The 23,864-nt window shown below is 38.1% G+C and overlaps 1 protein-coding gene across 12 annotated transcripts in view; it reads left to right on the forward strand.

The window, feature by feature from the left end:
• The window catches only part of PTPRT (protein tyrosine phosphatase receptor type T), a 1,057,545-nt gene that overhangs the window by 819,624 nt on the left and 214,057 nt on the right, over nucleotides 1–23,864 (forward strand). The gene's annotated exons all lie outside the window — the stretch shown is intronic.

A 23,864-nucleotide genomic window follows, 5' to 3' on the forward strand; every position in this document is an offset into this window, starting at 1 on the left:
TTTTTTTTTAAAGAAAGAATCAGGCCTTTTTTTTTTTTTTTTAAGATTTTATTTATTTATTTATTTGACAGAGAGAGATCACAAGTAGGCAGAGAGGCAGGCAGAGAGAGAGAGAGGAGGAAGCAGGCTCCCTGCTGAGCAGAGAGCCCGATGTGGGACTCGATCCCAGGACCCTGAGATCATGACCTGAAGGCAGCGGCTTAACCCACTGAGCCACCCAGGTGCCCAATCCCAGTTATTCTAATGTTGTTTTGTCTTAGCTATCACTTATCTCTCAAATTCTCCCCTCATGTTCTAGTATTTGTTTATCTTTTTTTCTGTGCTTCTTTATTCTCCATCATTTGGTCTTCTATATCATGAATACTCTCTTCTGCCTCATTTATCCTAGCAGTAATGCATCTCATTAAATGCATCTCATTAATAGCTTTTTAAAAATTTCAACTTGGTTAGATTTTAGTTCTTTTATTTCTCCAGAAAGGTATTTTATTTCTCTGGAATGGATTCCCTAGTATCTTTTAGCTTCTTTTGAGCCCAGCCAACACCTTGGTAATCATCATCCTGAACTCTAGTTCTGACATCTTACTAATGTCCATATTGATTAGGTCCTTAGCCATCAGGACTGCTTCTTATTGTTGTTGTTGTTGTTTTGAGGTGAGTTTTTCTGCCTTGTCATTTTATCCAGATAAGAATAAATAAATGAGAGAATAAAATACTAAAAGGGTAGCAACAATCCCAGAAAAATATACACCAACCAAATTGGAAGAGACCCAAAACTGGGGGGAGAAGAGAGGAGAAAAATATATACATATATACTTTTATATCTCAGACTGGTGAATAGAACAGAGCCACACACTTGATTTTGGGGTGTATTTTGGTCTGTTAGAAGAAACTGGCTCCTGAATTTTAAAGAAAGAAAAACTTGTATATATACACAAAAATAAAGGTAAGCATGATGAAGGAGTGGATTATGACTGTAAAGATGAAAATTTAAAAAGGTTCTTAAAAAGGAATTGATAAGAAGTTGGTCGAACAAATGAAAAAAAAAAAAAAAAAAGGAAAGAATGTGATCAGGCTGGAAACTAGAACAAAGCCATGCACTAGATTTAGGGTATATTTTGATCTGTTAGAAGAAACTGTATCCCAAAATTTTAAAGAAAGAAAAACCTATATGTATACAAAAAATAAGGTTAAACAATGAATGGATAGAATATGACTATAACAATAACAATGAAAATTTAAACAGATTTTTTAAATAGGTATTGATAAGATAAAATAGTTTTGAGAGGTTAAAATAGGAAAGAGGTTATGCAACATGGGGGCTTAAGTGGGTACGAGAAGAATAAATGAAACAAGATGGGATTGGGAGGGAGACAAACCATAAGTGACTCTTAATCTCACAAAACAAACTGAGGGTTGCTGGGCGGAGGGGGGTTGGGAGAAGGGGGTGGGATTATGGACATTGGGGAGGGTATGTGCTTTGGTGAGTGTGGTGAAGTGTGTAAACCTGGTGATTCACAGACCTGTACCCCTGGGGATACAAATATATGTTTATAAAAAATAAAAAATTTAAAAAAAGATACATATAACTTTAAAAAAATAGAATTAGAAAAAAATAAAATTTAAAAAATTTAACTTTGAAAGGCTAAAAGACTGATGGGGGAAAAAGCCATGAATTCTATGTGTTGTATTCCCCTATCTCTGGAGTTTGCAGTTCTCATTGATCAGTGAACTCGGTCTTGGCTGGATGTTCTTGTTGATCTTCTGTGGGAGGGACTTCTTGCCGTGATTCTTAAATGTTTTTGCCAGAGACAGAACTGCACCACCCTTGCCAGAGGCCAAGTTAAGTAATCTGCTCGGGTCCACTCTCAGAGCTTTTGTTTCCTGAATGCTTTCCATAGAGCTTTGGAGGACAGGAATGAAAATGGTGGCCTCCCAATCTCTGGCCCAGAGGAGCTGAGAGCTCAGGGCCCCACTCCTCAGTGCGCCCTTGGAGAATAGTGCACAGTCACTCCTGTCTTCCTGGTCTCCAGCTGTGCTCTGAGCTCACGTGGCCTGTGACCAAGCATTTTTCTCTCAGGCGCACAGCCCCATTTCGAGTCTCCAAACCCAGCAGATTCCTGCCACACAGCTCCTCCCAGGGGAGAAAGGTAAGTCTCCCTGGATCTCCCGCTTGTTGGGTCCCTGCTTGAAGAGCAGTGGCCCACTGTGCCTTGGATCACAGTTTAAGGTAATCCTGAGCTGAGAGTGTATGCCTTTGCTCTGTCTCTGCAGCTGGTTTCCGTGCTCTGATACCTTGGAGCTCTGCCACACTCAGACACCCCTGGCCTTTCTGTGACCCCATGGGTCCTGAGACCACACTGTCCCCCAAGGGCTCCACACCCCCTCTCCCCTTCTTAGCTTCTGGAGTGACATCCCTCAGTGGAGCAGACATCTAGAAGTTCTGATTTTGTGCTCTGCTGCTCTACCACTTGCTGGGAGCTGCCCACTCCCCCCCACCCCCGGGGTCTCTTTTCCCATGTATCATCTCGGATTCATTCTTTGCACATCCTACCTTCCAGAAAGTGGTCAGTTTTCTGTTCCTAAAATTGCTACTCTTCTTTTCTTCGATCTTCTGTTGTTCGTAGGTGTTCAGAATGGTTTGATAACTTGCTGAATTCCTGGGACCCAAAGATATTTAGGTGTCCTAAATTCCTCTGCCATCTTGCCTTAAACTTAAACTGGAATTTAATGGCTCCATTTACACTTACTGTTTCTTATGCTATATAATATCATTCCATTAATTGATTCCATTAAATAAGATTAGTGGATATCAAAGTTTCTTTTCTGTAAGCATTATTAATGAATATGCCTAATATGGGGTCTTTTGCACAGATTGGCACTGGCCATCCATGTGACCTTAGGAAAGTGATTTAGACTTTCTTAATCACATTCTCATTTGGAAAATTTTGATGCCCACAGAATCAACTTTATAAAAAAGATACATAAATATTAAATAAGATGCATTAAAGATGCCTATCATGGGGGCGCCTGGGTGGCTCAGTGGGTTAAGCCGCTGCCTTCGGCTCAGGTCATGATCTCAGGGTCCTGGGAACAAGTCCCGCATTGGGCTCTCTGCTCAGCAGGGAGCCTGCTTCCTCCTCTCTTTCTCTCTGCCTGCCTCTCTGCCTACTTGTGATCTCTCTCTGTCAAATAAATAAATAAAATTAAAAAAAAAAAAGATGCCTATCATGGTGCTTGGTATGCAATAAACAATTTTAGCTATAATTTTCAGAATATCATGGGTGAGTATATGAGGTAGAGTGTGGAAGTATGCTAAGGAACAAAACAAGCAAAATCACTGGGTGCACAGGGGCACCTGGGTGACTCAGTTACGTGACAACCTCTTGGTTTCAGCTCAGGTCATGATCTCAACAATTGTGGGATTGAGCCTCTTGTCAGGCTTTGTGCTCAGTGCAGAATCTGCTTCAGATTCTCTCTCTCTCTTTACTTCTAACTCTCAATCTTTCTCTTAAGTAAATTAATAAAATATTTGTAAAAACCAGTGGGTACACAGACTTTTAAAATCAGATTTAAATAGACTGTGAACAGGGTTTGGGGGCGGGTTTAATTCAGGGAAGAGAAACAAAATCAGTGAGGTCCAAAATGTGCAGAGACTCCAGTTGGCACACTTGACGCATCAGGGAGAATAGAAGTATGAGACTTCAAAGGCAACTTGGGAATTTACTTACAGAGAAACAAATGGGCACTTCTGTAAGTCCTTCTGGAAACTGAATGTTGGTCATATTCCAACTTTTATATCATGGCCCCCAAGTTTGCAAACCCATTAATTCAGTTCGTCAGGCTACAGAGCTGATGAAATTCACATAAACCAAAGCGATAAGAGACTGACAGAAGTAGTACACAACAACTTTTTTTTTTTAATTTTTTCAATTTATTTATTTTCAGCATAACAGTATTCATTGTTTTGTACCACACCCAGTGCCCCATGCAATCCATGCCCTCTCTAATACCCACCACCTGGTTCCTCCAACCTCCCACCCCCCCACCACTTAAAACCCCTCAGATTGTTTTTCAGAGACCATAGTCTCTCATGGTTCACCTCCCCTTCCAATTTCCCCCAACTCCCTTCTCCTAACTCCCCATGTCCACCATGCTATTTGTTATGCTCCACAAATAAGTGAAACCATATGATAATTGACTCTCTCTGCTTGACTTATTTCACTCAGCATAATCTCTTCCAGTCCCGTCCATGTTGCTACAAAAGTTGGGTATTCATCCTTTCTGATGGAGGCATAATACTCCATAGTGTATATGGACCACATCTTCCTTATCCATTTGTCCGTTGAAGGGCATCTTGGTTCTTTCCATAGTTTGGTGACCGTGGCCATTGCTGCTATAAACATTGGGGTACAGATGGCCTTTCTTTTCACGACATCTGTATCTTTGGGGTAAATACCCAGGAGTGCAATTGCAGGGTCATAGGGAAGTTCTTAAAAGCTGAATTGTTGGGGCACCTGGGTGGCTCAGTGGGTTAAGCCCCTGCCTTCGGCTCAGGTCATGATCTCAGGGTCCTGGGATCGAGTCCCGCATCGGGCTCTCTGCTCAGCAGGGAGCCTGCTTCCTTCTCTCTCTCTATGCCTGCCTCTCAGTGTACTTGTAATTTCTCACTGTCGAATAAATAAATAAAATCTTAAAAAAAAAAAAAAGCTGAATTGTTCATTCCTCAGCTCTGTAAAGGTCCTTGGGTCTTTCTTATTTTAGAAGTCTAGGTTGTCCAAGACACCTCACTTTCTATATCTGTTGTCACCAAATCCTGCTGGTTCTGCACTCTGAAATTTTCTTCAGTCCACTGTCACCATCTTAGTCCTAAATATCATCATCTCTTGCCTAGGAAACCTGCCTCCTAATTGGTCTTCCCACATCCATTTGTACGTGCCTCAAGCAAGTGTAAATTGCACAATTACACAGCAAGTGTAAATTGATACTGTATGTATCTTCATTTAACAGATGAGCAAGCCAAGACTCAGAATGTGCCAAAGCAAATTCCAGAAGCAGGAGACAGAGCTGGGTTTGAACCTTTGCTTGTAAAAATGCCATTAGGCAGCCTTGTACATTTAGTGCCTTGCTTCATGCTGACTCATAGCCCCACAAAATAGAATCTGGCTAGACTGAAACCAGCAGGGGTCCCTAAAAGACCTCAAATTCCCCACACATCCACATTTATCTCTTTCTCCTCCCATGTATGGCCAGCCTCAATCCCCTGCTCAATCTTGAAACACCTGCTGGCCCTGCCGTTAACATCAACAAATAATGAGGAGCTGTACTAATAACAATTATCATAATAAATTGGCCTTTGATTACATCTGTCATCTGAGAATTTCAAAGACTTTACAAACATCAATTAGTAATTACAGCTCAAAGGATCTCTCACTGAGAGCAGTGATCATTAAGGTCAGATAAGAGCTATGCAGGAAAGCATGAAGGACAGCCCTGGCTTAGGTTGGTTTAGACCTGGGAGTCCCTAGTCTCTGGTGAAAGGGCTACACCTGTCTCTCTGATGATGATGATGATAAAAATCCAACAATCATTTATTAAAGGCTTGCTCTGAGTCAATGAGGGTATACACAGGTAAATAATCTACAGTCACTGCCCTCAGAGAACCCACAATACAGTGGAAAAGACAGTCCTAAAAACAAACATGTACAATAAACCATATCAGGCATCTCATTGGTGGAGTACCCAGTGTACAATTGGTAACCTGGAAATGGTGGCAATGAGAAGATGTTGAGGAAAAGTTTCATGGAAGAAGTGGTATTTCAGGAGAGTATGTAAGATTAGTGAATATTTCTCATGCAGACAATAGGTCAGAGGACTGACTGTGTCCTGAAAAGGAAGCACCTGAGCAGAAACTCAAATTGTATTGTTCCATGATTTGGGGAGATTTGTCAGGATTGGTTTTGAGATAATAGATGGAAGTCCAGAGGGAGACAGGGAGCAGATAATGGGGGATTGGAGGATTATGCATGCCCTGCTAAAAAGTTTAGAATGGATTCTCTTGCAGATAGGGGAAAATATCTTGTCAATAATCCCAGCATTAAAAAAAAAAAAAACTTATTTCAATAATAAAGTCATGTTGGGGCACCTGGGTGGCTCGGTCATTAAGTGTCTGCCTTCAGCTCAGGTGATGGTCCCAGGGTCTTGGGTTCTAGCCCTGCATCTGGCTCCTTGTTCAGTGGGAAGCCTGCTACTCCCTCTCCCACTCCCCCTGCTTGTGTTCCCTCTCTCACTGTCTATCTCTCTCTCTCTCAAATAATAAATAAAATCTTAAAAAAAAAAAAAGTCATGTGCATATACTTCTTTGCATCTCTCAGGCACTTGTGCATTCAAAGTTTTGTTCAACCCAGTGAGATGTGCATTGGATTCTGCTACCATTCTGTGACCCAGGAAGATTAAGGAATTTACCCAAGGAATTTGCCCAGGAGTTTTACTCAAGGTCACTCAACAGATGAAAAACAAAACTAGAATTTGAATGTCTAACACCACCCATTTTTCATGGCATGTTTAATATGTGCCAGATACTGTGCTATCAGTGACAAGAATGAGCAAGTCTCTTGCCTCCATGGTCTTTCCACCTGGTGGGGAGCATAGAAAGCTGACAAATAGTAAATCCACAAATCATTTCGTAGATTGATGGGTGAGAATAGAAGAGTCTCATGATGTGACAATTGAGTGGAACTATCAGGGCTGGCATCTTGAAGAAGTGACAGGTAACAGAAGTCAAAAGATGAGGACATGAAGATTGCAAGGTATTCCAGGCAGAAGGAACAGCAATGTAAATGGCCCGAGGATGAAATAATTCAGTATGTTATTTGGGTTATCTTTGTTATTCACTTTGGGTTCCCTTTACCCATTCTTACTGCTTTAAAAAAAAATATGTAAAATATTACAACATGATTTCAAAGTTGTAAGCCATATAAAAGAAGTATCTCCAGAAAGGTACATACCATTTCTTTTCATCCCATTCCCATCTCCCCTGTGGGAAACCAATGTCATTAGTTTCTTGTAAACTGTTGGGAAAAACTTAAGAAATTCATATAGATTTTATTTCCCCTTCTTATAGAAAAGGCGACATACCATGGATGCCTGGAAATCATTTTATATTAGTTCATAGAGGTCTTCCTCATTCTTTTTTAGAGTTACGTAGTATTTCATGGTATAGATATATATTAGTTTATTCAGTTACTCTCATGTATGGACATATTGATGAGGAACTCATCAATATGGGACTGGGAACACCCAGTATTTTTCTATTGCAAACATTGTAATAAATGAATGTGTGAATATATATTTCTATATTGTTGGAAGTGTGTGTTGAAAGTTATACATAAGAAACTTTATCTTGGCTGTTATAAATAATGTTTCAACAAATGTAGGAGTGCATATATATTTGACGAAAACAACCTAGGTGTCCACAATGGGTGACTAGATAAAGAAGATGTGGTGTGTATATATTTAATGTAATGTGTATACACACACACACACACAATGGAACACTTCTCAATCTTAAAAAAAGAATGAAATCTTGCTCTTTGTGACAACATGGATAGATCTTGAGGATATTATATTAAGTGAAATAAGTCAGAGAAAGACAAACCTATGACTTCACTTTACATGTGGAATCTAGAAAACAAAGCAAACAGACAAAACAAAACCCAGACTCATAGATACAGAGAACAGATTGGTGGTTCCCAGAAGGAAGGGGTTTGGGGGAGAGCAAAATGTTTGAAGGGGATCAAGGATACCAACCTCCAGTTATAAAATAAATAGGTCATAGGGTAATATATAGATGGGGAATATAGTCAGTAATATTGTGTCCACTTAGTATGGTGACAGATGGTAACTAGACTTCCTGTGGTATTCATTTCATAATATAAACAAATGTTGAATCACTATGTCATATACCTGGAACTAATATAATATTGTATGTCAATTATACCTCAATTTTAAAAGAAAAAAAATTATCTCAATATAGTTTTAATTTCCTTTCTCTTATTATAAGTGAGGTTAACATATATTTTTAAATATATTTTCATATATTTAGGAGACATTTTAGTTTCTTAATTCCATCCTCGTACCTCATTTTTTAAAAGCGAACCATGCCCCCATCACAGGGCTTGAAACCATGACCCTGAGATCAAGATTGCATGCTCTGTGGATGGAGCCAACCAAGCACTCCTTCTCCTTATGTCTTTTTTTTTTTTTTTTTAAATTTTCAGCTTAACAGTATTCATTGTTTTTGCACCACACCCAGTGCTCCATGCAATCCGTGCCCTCTCTATTACCCACCACCTGGTACCCCAACCTCCCACCCCCCCACCACTTCAAACCCCTCAGATTGTTTTTCAGAGTCCATAGTCTCTCATGGTTCACCTCCCCTTCCAATTTCTCCTTATGTCTTTTGCCTGGTTTTCTATCAGGCTTTTTACTCCCCCACCCTCAATTTCTAAGGGCTATTTATGTATAAGGGATATTAATTCTTTATCTGTGATATATGTTACAGTTTTTCCCAGTTATTTATCTTTTGACTCTGCTTATAAGTGTTTTTGCCACACACACACCCAAAAATACGTAGTCAAATGCATCGATTTGTTTTTTTTTTATTGAATCCAAACTTTGAGTCATAGTGACAAACCTTTTCTTACACCAGGTTTATAAAGAAATTCACACATTTGCTTCTAATGCTTGTATACTTTCATTTCTTTACATTTTAGCTTTCTGATGTTTGGTGTTTATTTTTGCATATGGTGTGAAGTAGAGATTTAATTTTATCTTTTTTTCCAAATACCTATTTAGTTGTCCTAGTATCATTTATTTATAAGTCAATTTTTGCCCCAATATTTGAGATGCCCCTTGTCTTGTGTTTTAAATTTTCATGTGTTCTTAGGTCTTTATCTGGACTTTGCATTCTGTTCCACTGGCGTGTTTGCCTATTTATACACTAGTATGACATAGTTAAAATTACAGAGATTTTTATGTTTTAATATGTAATAGAGCCAGTCTTCCTGCCCAGATTTTTCTCTTTCACTGATTTTCTGCTTTTTCTTGCATGTTCATTTTTTCATGTAAGTCTTAGTGTCACTTCTCCACTTCCATAAAAATCCAATTAGTAATTTTACTGGGATTACCTTCCATTTATACATTAATTAGGGTGAAATGACATCTTTAAAGATGTTAAATTGTCCTAACTGAGAACAGATTTATTCGAGTCTGTTTATTTGAGTCTGCTTGTTTTTCGTGGGTGGTATAAAACTTTCTTCATATGTAGGTTTTTGTACTTCTTGCTAAGTTTATTACCAACGATTTAATCTTCGTCATTGTAAATAGGATTTGCTGGCATGATATCCTCTAATTGATTATCTGTTTTATATATGGATACAGTTCACATAAATGTTCTCTATACTATCGTGTCATTTACAAACAGAAGTTTTGAAGTTTATTTTCAAGGGACACATGGGTGGCTCAGTCAGTTAAGCATGGGTCTCTTAATTTTGGCTCAGGTCATGATCTCAGGTTGGAGAGATCTCACCCTGCCTCCTTGGGCTCTTTGCTCAGCAGGGAGTCTATTTTTCTCCCTCTGCACACCACCCCCCAACACAGGCACACTCTCTTTTCTCAAAAATAAATACATAAATCTTTTTTTAAAAGTTTGTTTTTCTGTGTGTATGCTTCTGATTGATTTCTTTTATCCAGTTGTACTGGCTAATACTTCCTGTATGATGTAGAGGAGTAATAGAGATAGAGAACATTCTACTCTTGATCTTGATCTTAGTGGGAATGCCTTCACAAAATCCCCATTAAGTAGGATGCTGATTTTAGGACTAAGATTTTTTTTTCATCATATTATGAAAGTCTTCAGCAATTCCTATTTTCTTGAGTATGTTTTTTTTTAAGGTTTTATTTATTTATTTGACAGAGAGATCACAAGTAGGCAGAGAGGTAGGCAGAGAGAGAGAGAGGAGGAAGCAGGCTCCCTGCCAAGTAGAGAGCCCGATGCGGGGCTCGATCCCAGGACCCTGGGATCATGATCTGAGCCGAAGGCAGAGTCTTAACCCACTGAGCCACCCAGGTGCCCCGAGTATGTTTTTAAATTAGAAATAAATGTTGAATTGCATCGAATGCTTTTTCTACATTAGAGATCATGATTTTCTTCTTTGAACTATTAATATGGTATATATATTATATGAATGGGTTTCTTCACAGTGAACCGACCTTCCACTTCTAGAATACATTCCACTTGTCCATGGCATTTTATTTTTCTCAATGCACTGTTGAATTCTGTTCACTAACACTTTAAGAGTCTCACACATTCAAAAATAAAATTGGTCTATAATTTCCCCTTCTTTGTTATTGTCTTTACCAAGTTTATGTGTCAATGTTATGCTGGTTTCATAAAGAAATGAGCAAGTTCTCCTTCATTCTCCATGTTGTAGAACAATATATGTTAGTACCATCTTCTCTTTAATGGTCTGGTCGCAGTCCCCAGTGAAGACATCTGGGAGCAGTGTGTTTTTTATGGACTAGTCCCTGACATATTTCTTTTTTTCTTCTGTGGACTGTAGTATAAGTTTTTATTTCTAATATGACCCATTTTTCCTAGGCATTTATCAATTTCATTTAGCTTCTCAAAATTATTTCCAGACATCTGAAGAATAGTCACATTTTTACAAATTTCGTCTTTTTCAGTGGTTATTTCCCCTTTGTCATTTCTGAGTTGTATAATGGTGCTCCCTCTCTCTTTCCCTTTGTTCTACAATTTTTCTCTTAAATAATTTCTTCTTTTGCCTTTCCTATTCCCTTTTGTTTTCTTTTTGGTGCATTTTTTTTTTTTTTTGGTTCCTTTCCTAGATTTGTGTGCTGGAAACTTAGTTAATTTTTTTCATTCTTTCAATTTATGTCTGCTATGAATGTTTTTCATAGATTCTGACATGTAGAATTTTCCTTGTATTTTAATGCCCTGTTCACCCAGGAGTAAGTCAAAAGAAATTATCTTGGAGCTTTTGAGGTGGAAGGACCTGTTTGGATTTTTAATATTCTTAATAATTTTTAATTTTATTACATTGTAATCATAAAATATTGATAATAATTCTATTTTATGGAACACAGTGGTACTTTCTTAATTAGCTAATATATGGTCAATTTTTCTGAATGTTTCATAAAACCATAGGAGAAGTTTTCTATTATCAGGCTGTAGGGTTTGATACACATCCAGTAGGTTTGCTCATTTTAGCATTTCTGTGTATGCGCCTTTTTTCCCACTTGATCTGTCTTATGCTGACAATAGCCTATTATTCTTGCATCTCTTAGAGTTTCTACTTCATGAAGGTGATTATTGTGGTTTTGGTGCAGAGATGCTCATACCTGTTGTTTTTCTCATTAATTGTGGGTTTAAGCATTAGAAAGTGTCCTTTCTTATATTTAATGCTTTTTAAATTGTATTCTCATCTGTCTGATATCAGGATTGCTCTTATTGCTAGTTTTTTTTTTTCATTTGTATATTTTCTCCCTTTCCTTTATTGTTGCTTTTCTGAATCACTGTTATAGGTGTGATCTTTATATATAGCAGACACTTGGGTCTTGCTTTATGAAACAGTTTGAAATCCCTTTCATTTTAATTATGTGAGTTAAAATCATTCACATTTGTTGACATGGCTGACATGTTTGGTCTCAACTCTATCATCCATTCTTTATACCGTTATTTATATGTGTTTTCCTTACTCTTTTGTGCTAAAATGTCTTTTGATATTCAGAAAGATTTGTACTTCTTTTCTGATAGTTATCATTGTAATCCTTCAGTCCTCTTTTTATAGCTAACCTTTACTGTCTGGTTTGTCAACATTTCTTCCCAGAATTATTAGGGTATAATCAACAAATAAAAGTGGTATACATTTAAGATGTACAGTGTGATATTTTGAGATACATGTACATTGTGAAATGATTACCACAGTCGAGCTGACTAACATACGCATCACCTCACATTGTGCGTGGTGAGAACATTTAAGATCTACTCTCTAAGCAAGTTTTAAGTATAAAATACAGTATGATACAGATCTCCAAAACTTAGGAATCCTACATAACTCTTGGACCAGCATCTTCCCTGCTCTCCAGCCCCTTACACACACCATTCCTCCTTCTGCTTTTACGACTTCAATTGTTTTTTTTGTTTTTGTTTTTTTTTTTAAAATTCCACATGTAAGTGAGATCACACAGTATTTGTTTTCCTCTGTCTGGCTTATTTCACTTTTCATAATGTCCTTCAGGTTCATCCATGTTGTTGCAAATGGCAGGATGTCTGTCTTTTTTAAGGCTCAATAATAGTCCATACTCCTATATATACCACATTTTTCTTTTCCCTACTCCTAATGTCCCTCAGAATATTTAGCCATGCTTATCCCTTTAGTGTTCTGGTTGGTACAAGAAAAGAGTGGGCCTCTTGGGAAGCATCTTGCCAACTGAGGAAGCCAGGCATTCACTGTGCTTTCATATAGCCCCAGGAGAGAAATCATGGGCTGATGGGGTCTCTCTTGGCATTGGGCTGTGCCACTCTGGAGGGCAGGTGATGTGAATAAAGTGAAACTGCTCCTCTTACCCTCTTCATTGCATTTGTTCTCAGACTTTCTGCTCTGGTAGGGTACTGGGACCCCTCTGCTGGACTTCTGAGCTCTCATGAAGGTACTCCAGAGGTACTCTTCTCCATGTGTAGTTGTCAAAATTATATTTCTGTAGGAGGATGAGTAGTGGAAATTCTTATTCTGCTATCTTGCAGACATCACTGGCTTGTAAGTTTTTGATAGATCCATTGACTTTCACCTAGTTCCTGTAGAACAATCAATGAGTTTATCCTACTCTCCTCTTTCTCTGTTTTTTCTCTTTTTCACTTTTTCTTGCATTACTTCTACATTGTCAGAAAATATAACATTTCTGTATTGTATCTAGGAAGGGACCTTGTTTTAGTCTTAGATTTATAGTTAAATATATATCACTCCTTTTGCTGAAATTTCTTCAGTCAAATCTTTGTTGAGTGACACTTATCCTCTGATAAATACCTCAAGAAAGACTCATGAGTATTCATTGGTATTCATTGAGTTATTGAATGTTGAAAGTTATTTTTTCTATAGCTTTGAAATTCAAAACATGCCTGGATAGTTATAAAATCCTTAGTTCATAATTTCTCTGAGTTTCTTGAAAATGCTGCCCCATATTTCCTGGCCTTGTATGTTGCTTTGGAGATATCTCATGACATCTCTTGCCCTTGTGAATTATTTGATTTCTTTGCCTGGAGTCCTTGAGGACTTTTTTCTTTTTTTAAGTTGAATTGTTTTATTAGGTTCTTGGAATAGATCTTTCAGGTCTTTGAGTCCTTTCAATATGTAGGCTCAGGTTATCCTTTTTTTTTTTTTTTTTTTAAGGGAGATTTCCTAGGTAGGCCTGATTTAATCATGTGAAGCTTTTTTTAATTTTAATTTTAATTTTTTTAAAGATTTTATTTATTTGAGAGAAAGATAGTGAGAGAGAACATGAGAGGAGAGAAGGTCAGAGGGAGCAGACTTCCCATGGAACAGGGAGCTTGATGCGGGACGCGATCCCAGGACTCTGGGATTATGACCTGAGCTGAAGGCGGTCGCTTAACCAACTGAGCCACCCAGGCGCCCTCAGGTTATCTTTTTTTTTTTTTTTTTTTTTTTTTTACAGGTTATCTTTTAATTCCAGAAATTTTCCTTGAATTATTGTTCTAAATTATTGCCTATCAAATTGTTCTGTCTTCTCAGGGATTTCAAGTATACATATATTGGATCCTCTTTGTCTTCTCTTTAAGTCACCCTTTCACTGACCCTGACTGTTTTATTTATTTCATTTTCTTTCTTTTGGTTGTTTTTCCCTTTCTTCAGTGCCCTTTGTTAAAATTTTACTTTGGACACCTTATTATTTAAACTTCATTTTTGAAGTGCTTTGGCCTTTTAATTTTCCTGAGTTCAGTCATCTCTCTCTTTTTGTGCCGATTTTTAAAGACACTCCATTTTCTAATCTTTGCATTTCTAATTCAAAGTTGTTTGAGGAAATTTAATTCAATTTGGAGTGTTGTTTATCATTTTCTTCTGGGGTGCAGTTGTTTTTGTTTTGTTTAGGGGATGGATTTTCATCACTTAGGATATTTTCATTTTTATTTTCTATTTTCTTTTTTTAAGATTTATTTATTTGATAGAGAGAGCACAGCAGGGGTAGCAGCAGGTAGAAGGAGAGGGAGAAGCAGGCTCCCTGCTGAGCAGGAAGCCCAATGCAGGGCTCAAACCCAGGACCCTGAAACCATGACCTGAGCTGAAGGCAGACACTTAATCAACTAAGCCACCCAGACACCCCTCCATTTTCTTCATATAGTAGTTGTATTTGGCTCCTTTTTTTTATTCATATTGTAGATTTAAGGTGGCTTATAATATTTCTAGTTCAAACTCAACACACACGAAACAGGCAAACATATCAAAAAATGGGCAGAAGATATGAACAGACACTTCTCCAATCAAGACATACAAATGGCTATCAGACACATGAAAAAATGTTCATCATCATTAGCCCTCAGGGAGATTCAAATTAAAACCACATTGAGATATCACCTTACACCAGTTAGAATGGCCAAAATTAACAAAACAGGAAACAACATGTGTTGGAGAGGATGTGGAGAAAGGGGAACCCTCTTCCACTGTTGGTGGGAATGCAAGTTGGTGCAGCCTCTTTGGAGAACAGTGTGGAGATTCCTCAAGAAATTAAAAATAGAGCTTCCCTATGACCCTGCAATTGCACTCCTGGGTATTTACCCCAAGGATACAGATGTCATGAAAAGAAGGGCCATCTGTACCCCAGTGTTCATAGCAGCAATGGCCACGGTCGCCAAACTATGGAAAGAACCAAGATGCCCTTCAATGGACGAATGGATAAGGAAGATGTGGTCCATATACACTATGGAGTATTATGCCTCCATCAGAAAGGATGAATACCTAACTTTTGTAGCAACATGGACGGGACTGGAAGAGATTATGCTGAATGAAATAAGTCAAGCAGAGAAAGTCAATTATCATATGGTTTCACTTATTTGTGGAGCATAACAAATATCATGGAGAACAAGGGGTGTTAGAGAGGAGAAGGGAGTTGGGGGTAAATTGGAAGGGGAGGTGAATCATGAGAGACTATGGACTCTGAAAAACAATCTGAGAGGTTAGAAGTGGCGGGGTGGGAGGTTGGGGTACCAGGTGGTGGGTATTATAGAGGGCACGGATTGCATGGAGCACTGGGTGTGGTGAAAAAATAATGAATACTGTTTTTCTGAAAATAAATAAATTGAAAAAATTTAAAAAAATAAAATAAAAACACAGTATTCTGATACAGTAGTGAAGTCCTGATTTTTAATGGATAACTAAGTTTTGTTGATAACTAAGTTTAAGTTTTGTTGGGGGATGGGTATTTGCATATTCTTGGACTTATTGTTGCTGTTGTTCTCTTCTGACTTATAAAACCTTAAAATTCCTTCTGCTTCTTTTCCTTTTCCTCATCCAATCTCCCAAGGGCACTTTTCCCTTCTCTTTACCTTATTTTCTCCCATAAGTGATACCTATTTAAGGTTACCCCTTGAATTTGTATGCCTTCAAGTCTTTTCTATCTATTCATTGTCTTAATCTACCAGCATTTTCCACATTTTCAGATTTTTCCTACATGTGAACGCATTCTTGCTAATGATCATTTTATTTTTTTATAATGTTATGTTAGTCACAATACAGTACATTAGCTTTTGATGTAGTGTTCCATTATTCATTGTTTATGTGTAACACACAGTGCTCCATGCAATACATGCCCTCCTTAATACCCATCACTAGGCTGATACATCCTATTTCAGATCAATATTACACCCTCTTCTGGCTTACATCTCTTCTCTTTCAAGTTGCTTTCCTGTATGGACCTTGCTGTCCACAAAACCTTGTGCTGAAAACCTTAGAAATATTTCATTCAGTTGTGGTTTTTGTTTATTTGTTTGTCTGTTTGTTTTTTACTAACAGAGATTATGAAGTTTTGAGGATTTGCTGTATTTTAATTATGCTAAGGTTGTATACTTTGTGGATTTTTAGAAGAGAGTCAAAGAGAATTGGGGTGCAGAGAAATTAGATTGAGGACCCAGTAGGTGTCTGTACCAGAAGCCGATACAGAGTCATAAGCATTGGGTGGGGTGAGGTAGTGGGAAGTCTCTAAGGTCAGGCAGAGCCAAAATATGCCTTCCTAGGGTGGGGGAGGTTGAAACAGCCTCTGCAGCCACTCTTTTGGCCATCACCATCTCTAGGCTAGACTACACCACTACCCTCTTCCTACTGACTCGTTTTTCCTATACCATAAGTCTGTTCTTTATATAACAGTGTCTACATTTTAAAAAAATGTAAATCTGGAAACTTTATTGTTCCTGTTCATAACTCTTTGATTGTTTCCTGTTGTTCTTAACATATAGATGGAAACTCTACAGCCTAAAAGACTACAAGGCTTCTGTCTCTAGCTTCATCTCATATCATTCTTCAAATTCTTCATTATGATGTTATCTTCCAGCTTCTTTACACCTTCAACTACAACTTGCATTTTCTCACTTTGGGGTCTTTGCATGTCTGTTCCTGAGTCCAGGACACACCGTTTTTGACACTTCTTATAATTACCTCCTACTGATCTTCCAGGTCACAGGTTAAGGGGTCTTTGCTCAAGGCAATGTATTATCTTCCTTCCCATCCACACCTCATGTCATCTTGATACACATACAGAGAACTGAGTACTTCTTCCTCACAGTAGGTTTATTACAACTTGTTATTAGATACTTATTTGTGAAAATAGTTGCATAATGTTTGTCACAAACATTTGAAAATAATGTGTACATGCTCCATGAGAAAATGGACTATGTCTGTTTTGCCCATGCTATAATTCCGTAATACTGTAATACCAGCACAATGCCTGGCATATAGTTATCTTTCAGTAATCATCAATATAATTAATAGTGATCATATCAATAAATATATGATGTTTGGTTGACCAGATGAATAAAGGGTTAAGTGGGCTGTTGGAGCCCCAGCCAAGACTTAGAGGAATATTAAAGGAGGAGCCAAAGCAACTCAGCAAACTAAACTATGGTGTCAGGACTAACTTTCATCATATTTACAAGGGTGACTCAATCTTAGAGAAGACAAAGGCATGAGTTATGGTAACTGGGGAAATTATTTGAAAACTGGGGTCAGGCCTAATTCCCCATCCTATTACTTAGAGCAGTCTAATGAGGTAATAGAATAAAAATTATATGCACTACCCAGTTATCTATGACTTCTTGGTCAGGGTGGTAGTATAACTTAACCTAAGCCCATCTGGATAGTAAGTAGCAATTATAGAACTATTTGATGCCTTGGACACTATGCTGCAAGTCTCTGAGTTAGAGAGATACCCTTTAATTTCTTAGGTAGTGAAGGCTGGCTGGATGGATGGCTGGATGGCTGGCTGGCTGGCTGGATGATACTTGATCTAGTCTTGAAATGGAGACCATGAGTCGGTAAGTAGGTGTAGACATATGGCATTCTGGGAAATAAGGTAGATAAAGGTACCTCCCCACACCCAGGGTGTTGTCTTATTTTTAGTAAGCTGTGTGTTGTAGGGAGGGATATGATGATATGGAGTGGTGTCAAGAGAACAGAGTACTGAAAGAAGCAGGAGGACGGCCAGTAGCTAAAACCAGACCTCACATTTTGTGAACTTGAAGCAAACTTAGAATACTCTGCCCACTGTAGCAAATAGGCCTTCTCTACCCTTTTCTCTCTTATTTCATTGATGGGAAAATCGAGCAATAGAAAGTGGTGGTGACTTGCTCAATGTTGCCCAGTACTGGCAGAGCTTGAGTAGGACTAGGTCTCAACAGAATCAAACAATTAGGGAATCATATTCTGCCCCAATATGGTACATATCTGTGTCCAGATACACAAATATCAAGTGGGAAGTGGGATTTGAGAGAAGTTCAGATGGGGAAATGAAATTATTGTACTGTCCCAGGATATATTACAGACGTAGAAGTAGGATGTAATAATAGAGATAGAAAATATACCAAATGTTTCTCCTTTTCTGAAAGCTTTATATAATCATTTCCTGTTTATTGAACTGATTGGGGACTTTGGGTATATGTGCACTGGCCAGACTTCCCATATGTTGGGATGCAGCATATCTAGCACCTTCCTGACTTGATTGCTAACAGTTCAGTCGTGCAGAAGGTCAACAGAGTGACTTAGGACTTTGTTATTTTGTATCTAATTCTAACCAACAAAGATAAATTGGCTATGGAATTAAAGATGTCAGGAGCTTGGGAGAAAGCAGACATGTCAACATCATGTTTGTGAGAGCCAGGGAGAGTTAAGCATAGTGAGACATGCACTCCAGATTATAGAAAACAGCTTTTAATGGATATGGGGTGGAGGAGGTTGTGTTGGAAATGGCCCACAGTCATGAATGCAATTGTGGAAGGGAAGATGATTCTCAGAATTAGAAAGTTCTTACAAATGACCCAATGAGGGACAGAAGGCAGTAGAACAAACCATTGCAGCTACCCAGATTCCTTTTAATGTAACACATTTTAAAGAGAACATTCCTGGGTCACCAGGCACAGTTGAGCATCTGACTCTTGGTTTCGGCTCAGATCTCATCTCATCGTCATGAGATCAAGCCCTGCGTTGGACTGCAGCATGGAGTCTGCTTTTGTTTCTCTCTCCCTCTTCCTCTGCCTCCCCCACTATACATGTCCTCTCTCTCTCTTTCTCTCTCTCTAAATAAAATAAATCTTCTGAAAAAGAGAGAGAGGGAGAGAGAACACTATTACAGAAGGCAGGTTAATATAGGGGCACCTGGGTGGCTCAGTCAGTTGGGCATTTGATTCTTGGTTTTGGCACAGGTTGTGATCTCAGGGTCTTGGATCGAGCCCCATGTCAGGCTCCATGCTCAACAGGGAGTCTGCTTGCCCCCACCCCGCCCTACAACTCTCTCTCTCTCTCTCTCTCTCGTAAGTAAATAAAATCTTAAAACAGAAGGTGGGTTAGTGTTCACCATTGCAGGGATGAAGTGACTTAGAGAGGGCAGGAAGGTACTTCTAAAGTGCTGGTAATGTTTGGCATTTCCATCGGGGGTACTGGTCATAGGTGGGTGATTGCTTTGTGAAAAATTTGGCAAACTGTAGTTAAGGTTAGTAGACTTGTCTACTACTTGTCTACTAACTAACATACTATGTATGTTGCACTTCAAATGAACCATGCAACAGTTCTTATGGTTTAGTATATTTCCTTCACAAATTATTTTATTATTTTTTTTACTTACATTTTGAATTTTATTTATTTTTTTCAGTGTTCCAAGATTCATCATCACTCTGATGGAGGCTTAATACTCCATTGTATATATGGACAATATCTTCTTTATCCATTTGTCAGTTGAAGGACATCTTGGCTCTTTCCACAGTTTGGCGACTGTGGTCATTGCTTCTATGAACATTGGGGTACAGATGGCCCTTCTTTAACTACATCTGTATCTTTGGAGTAAATACCTAGTAGTGCAGTTGCTGAGTCATAAAGTAGCTCTACTTTTAATTTCTTAAGGAATCTCCACACTGTTTTCCAAAGTGGCTACACCAATTTGCATTCCCACCAACATTGTAAGAGGGTTCCCCTTTGTCCACATCCTTTCCAACACTTGTTGTTTACTGTATTGTTAACTTTGGCCATTCTAACTAGTGTAAGGTAGTTTCTCAGTGTGGTTTGATTTGAATCTCCCTGATGGCTAATGATGATGAGCATTTTTTCATGTGTCTGTTAGCCATTTGTTTGTCTTCTTTGGAGAAGTGTCTGTTAATGTCTTTTGCCCATTTTTTGATGTGATTATCTGTTTTGTGTGTGTTGAGTTTGAGGAGTTCTTTATAGATTTTGGATATCAGCCCTTTGTAGTGTCATTTGCAAATATCTTCTCCCATTCCGTGGGTTGTCTCTTGTTTTATTGACTATTTCCTTTGCAGGAAGGAAAAGCAGAAGCTTTTTATCTTGATGAAGTCCCAGAAGTTCATTTTTGCTTTTGTTTCCTTTGCCTTTGGAGATATGTCTTGAAAGAAGTTGCTGTGGGTGATGTTGAAGAGGTTATTGCCTATGTTTTCCTCAGGATTTTGATGGATTCCTGTCTCACATTGAGGTCTTTCATCCATTTTGAGTTTATCTTTGTGTATGGTGTAAGAGAATGGTCAAGTTTCATTCTTCTACATAACTATCCAATTTTCCCAGCACCATTTGTTGAAGGGACTGTTTTTTTTACACTGGATATTTTTTCCTGCTGTGTTAAAAATTATTTGACCATAGAATTGAGGGTCTATATCTGGGCTCTCTACTCTGTTCCATTGGTCTATGTGTCTGTTTTTGTGCCAGTACCATGCTGTCTTGGTGATCACAGCTTTGTAATAAAGCTTGCAATTAGGCAACGTGATACCCCCAGCTCTGTTTTTCTTCTTCAACATTTCCTTAGCAATTTTGGGTCTTTTCTGATTCCGTACAAAGTTTAGGATTACTTGTTCCAGGAGTTTGAAAAAATGTCGCTGGTATTTTGTTCAGGATGGCATTGAAAGTATAGTTTGCTCTGGGCAACACAGACATTTTAATGTTTATTCTTCTGACCCATGAGCATGGAATGTTTTTCCATCTTTTTGTGTCATCTTCAGTTTCTTTCATGAGCATTCTGTAGTTCCTCAGGTATAGATCCTTTTCCTCTTGGTTAGGATTATTCCAAGGTATCTTATGTTTTTGGTGCTTTTGTAAACGGAATCGATTCTCTAATTGTTTTTTCTACAGTTTCACTGTTAGTGTATAAGAAAGCAACTGATTTCTGTGCATTGATTTCGTATCTCGCCACATTAGTGAAGTGCTGTATGAGTTCTAGTAATGTGGAGGTGGAGTCTTTTGTGTTTCCCACATAAAGTATCATGTCATCTGCAAAGAGGGAGAGTTTAACTTCTTTGCCAAGTTGAATGCATTTTATTTCTTTTTAGAAATAGAGCTGTTTAGAGCTGTTGCTAGGACTTCTAGTATTATGTTGAGCAACAGTGGCATGAGTGGTCATTCTTGTCATGTTCTGATCTCAGCGGGAAGGCTCTCAGCTTTTCCCCATTAAGAATGATATTCTCTGTTTTTCATAGGTGGATTTTATGAAGTTGAGGAATGTTCCCTCTGTCCCTATACTTGGAAGAGTTTTAATCAGGAAAGGATGCTGTATTTTGTCAAGTGCTTTTTCTGTATCAATTGAGAGGACCATATGGTTCTTCTCTTATTGATTTGTTCTATCACACTGATTGATTTGTGAATGTTGAACCACCCTTTCATCCCAGGGATAAATCCCACCTGGTCATGGTAGATAATCTTTTTAATATACTGTTGCATCCTATTAGCTAGAACTTGTTGAGAATCTTGGCATCCATATTCATCAGGGATATTAGGATGAATTTCTCCTTTTTGTGGAACTTTCTCCAGAATAGACCACATACTGGGTCACAAATCAGGTCTCAACCAATTCCAAAAGATTGAGATCATTCCCTGCATATTCTCAGACCACAATACTTTGAAACTGGAACTCAATCACAAGCAAAAGTTTGGGAGGAATTCAAACACTTGGAAGCTAAAGACTGCTTAAAAATGTTTGGTTCAACCAAGAAATCAAAGAAGAACTTAAACAATTTATGGAAACCAATGATAATGAAGACACATTGGTCCAAAACCTATGGGATACAGCAAAGGTGGTCCTAAGGGGGAAATACATAGCCATTCAAGCCTCACTCAAAAAAATTGAAAAGTACCGAATATACAAACTCTCTTTACACCTTATTTTTATATTTTTTATATAATTTTTTCCTTCTTTCTGTCTTCTGGATATCCTCCTTAAAAAAAATTTTTTTTGAAATATAGTTTACTTGATATATCATATGAACACCTAAATGAATACTTCATAAATTTGAATCATACTGTGTGATATTCTTTTAATATTTCTACATTTTCCAGTTGTTTAATAAGGTAATTGTTTATTTTTTTAAAAAAAGCACTTTCGGGGCGCCTGGGTGGCTCAGTGGGTTGGGCCTCTGCCTTCGGCCCGGGTCATGATCCCAGGGTCCTGGGATGGAGCCCCACATCGGGCTCTCTCCTTGGCGGGGAGCCTGCTTCTCCCTCTCTCTCTGCCTGCCTCTCTGCCTACTTGTGACCTCTCTGTCTCTCTCTGTCAAATAAACAAATAAAATCTTAAAAAAAAAAAAAAAAAAGCACTTTCAACATTAAAAAAAGAAAGAAAGAAAGGGAAACACTTGTCCTAAAGAAACAACTTATGTCAACTCAACCTTCTTTCTTTGAGAGAGTTCTTAGACTGATAGAGTGGGGAAATGCAGTAGACAGAGTCTGAGTACCTGAAGTGAGTTTGACCCTATTCTCAAACTCTTCTGGTGGGAAAACACAACAGGAGAATCCAACTGCATAAGCAGTTGAGGAAATGAATAGTTAGATAACCAACCAAAAATTCTGATAAGCAATGAATGCCAACCTGGAACGCAGATTCTAGTAAATGTCACAAATCTTTATCAATGGCATTTTCCAGGTTACCATTTATATTAATAAGATTTACCACTTATATTAATAATATTTGGATAAAATTATAGAAAAATGTGTCCAAAAACTTATATATGGTGGAGAATATGATGACAAGCTGTAGCAACCAGATCAAAGAAGATGGAAGTCGATAGGGGAAATTAGTATATGACTCTGTACTTGCATTTGAGCAATACAACCACATTTATATATGTGGAAACAGGCAGATTTCTTTCCTTCTCTCTTTCTTTTCTTTCTTTCTTTTTTTTTTTTTTTTGTTGGGAGAAGGTTGATGGCACATTCATTGTGATCAGTGAAAAACTGAGATATTGAGATATTGGCATATTGGCTGTGTTAATAGAAGCCCAGTATAACTAAGGAAAATAGAAAATAGTGATAATCTAAGTAATCATATGTTGACAAGACCACATGTAAACTGCTGCTTCCTATTCTAGTTCCATCGCAGTAAGAGGGATAAAACTGCAGGATGTTCCAGGATGAGTAGCAATATTGGTTCAAAGGACTTGAACTCTTATCATCTGAGGAATTGTTGAAGAGCATTAATGGACATGAGAACCATTTTTTTGATATCCAGACATCTTTTGTACACAAGCAAGGGAAGACTTTCTGTGGTGTGAAGAAAAGAATCAAGACCACTGGGGAGTCATACTTAAAGTGACATTTTCTAGCATTCAGAGGTGTGCCTAGAGAAAATAGACTTTGCTGTAGACATTACCATATCTTCTCTACTTCTAGGTACATGGAGGACTCCATTTCGCCACCTCACTTAAGTTAGGCATGGCCATATGACTTGAGTCAAGTAAGTGTAGCTTCAATTAAGTGTAGCTTCTTATACAAAACATTTGCTTGTGAGTGCCCAACTCCAGCATTCTTTGCTTCTGCTTCTGCTTCAGTGAACCATGAAACCTTGTGTTAAAATGGAGGTAGTCATGAACAAACATTTCTCCAAAGAAGACATACAAATACTCATAAAAAATACTCAATATCACCAGCATCAGGAAAATATAAATCAAAACCACAATGAGATATCACACCAGTCAGAATGGCTAAAATTAACAATTCAGAAAACAACAGATGTTGGTGATCATGCAGAGAAAGGGGAGCCCTCTTACACTCTTGATGGGAATAAAAGCTGGAGCAACTACT

The sequence above is a fragment of the Mustela lutreola genome, chromosome 9 (genome assembly GCF_030435805.1).
Source record: "Mustela lutreola isolate mMusLut2 chromosome 9, mMusLut2.pri, whole genome shotgun sequence".
NCBI lineage: Eukaryota > Metazoa > Chordata > Mammalia > Carnivora > Mustelidae > Mustela > Mustela lutreola.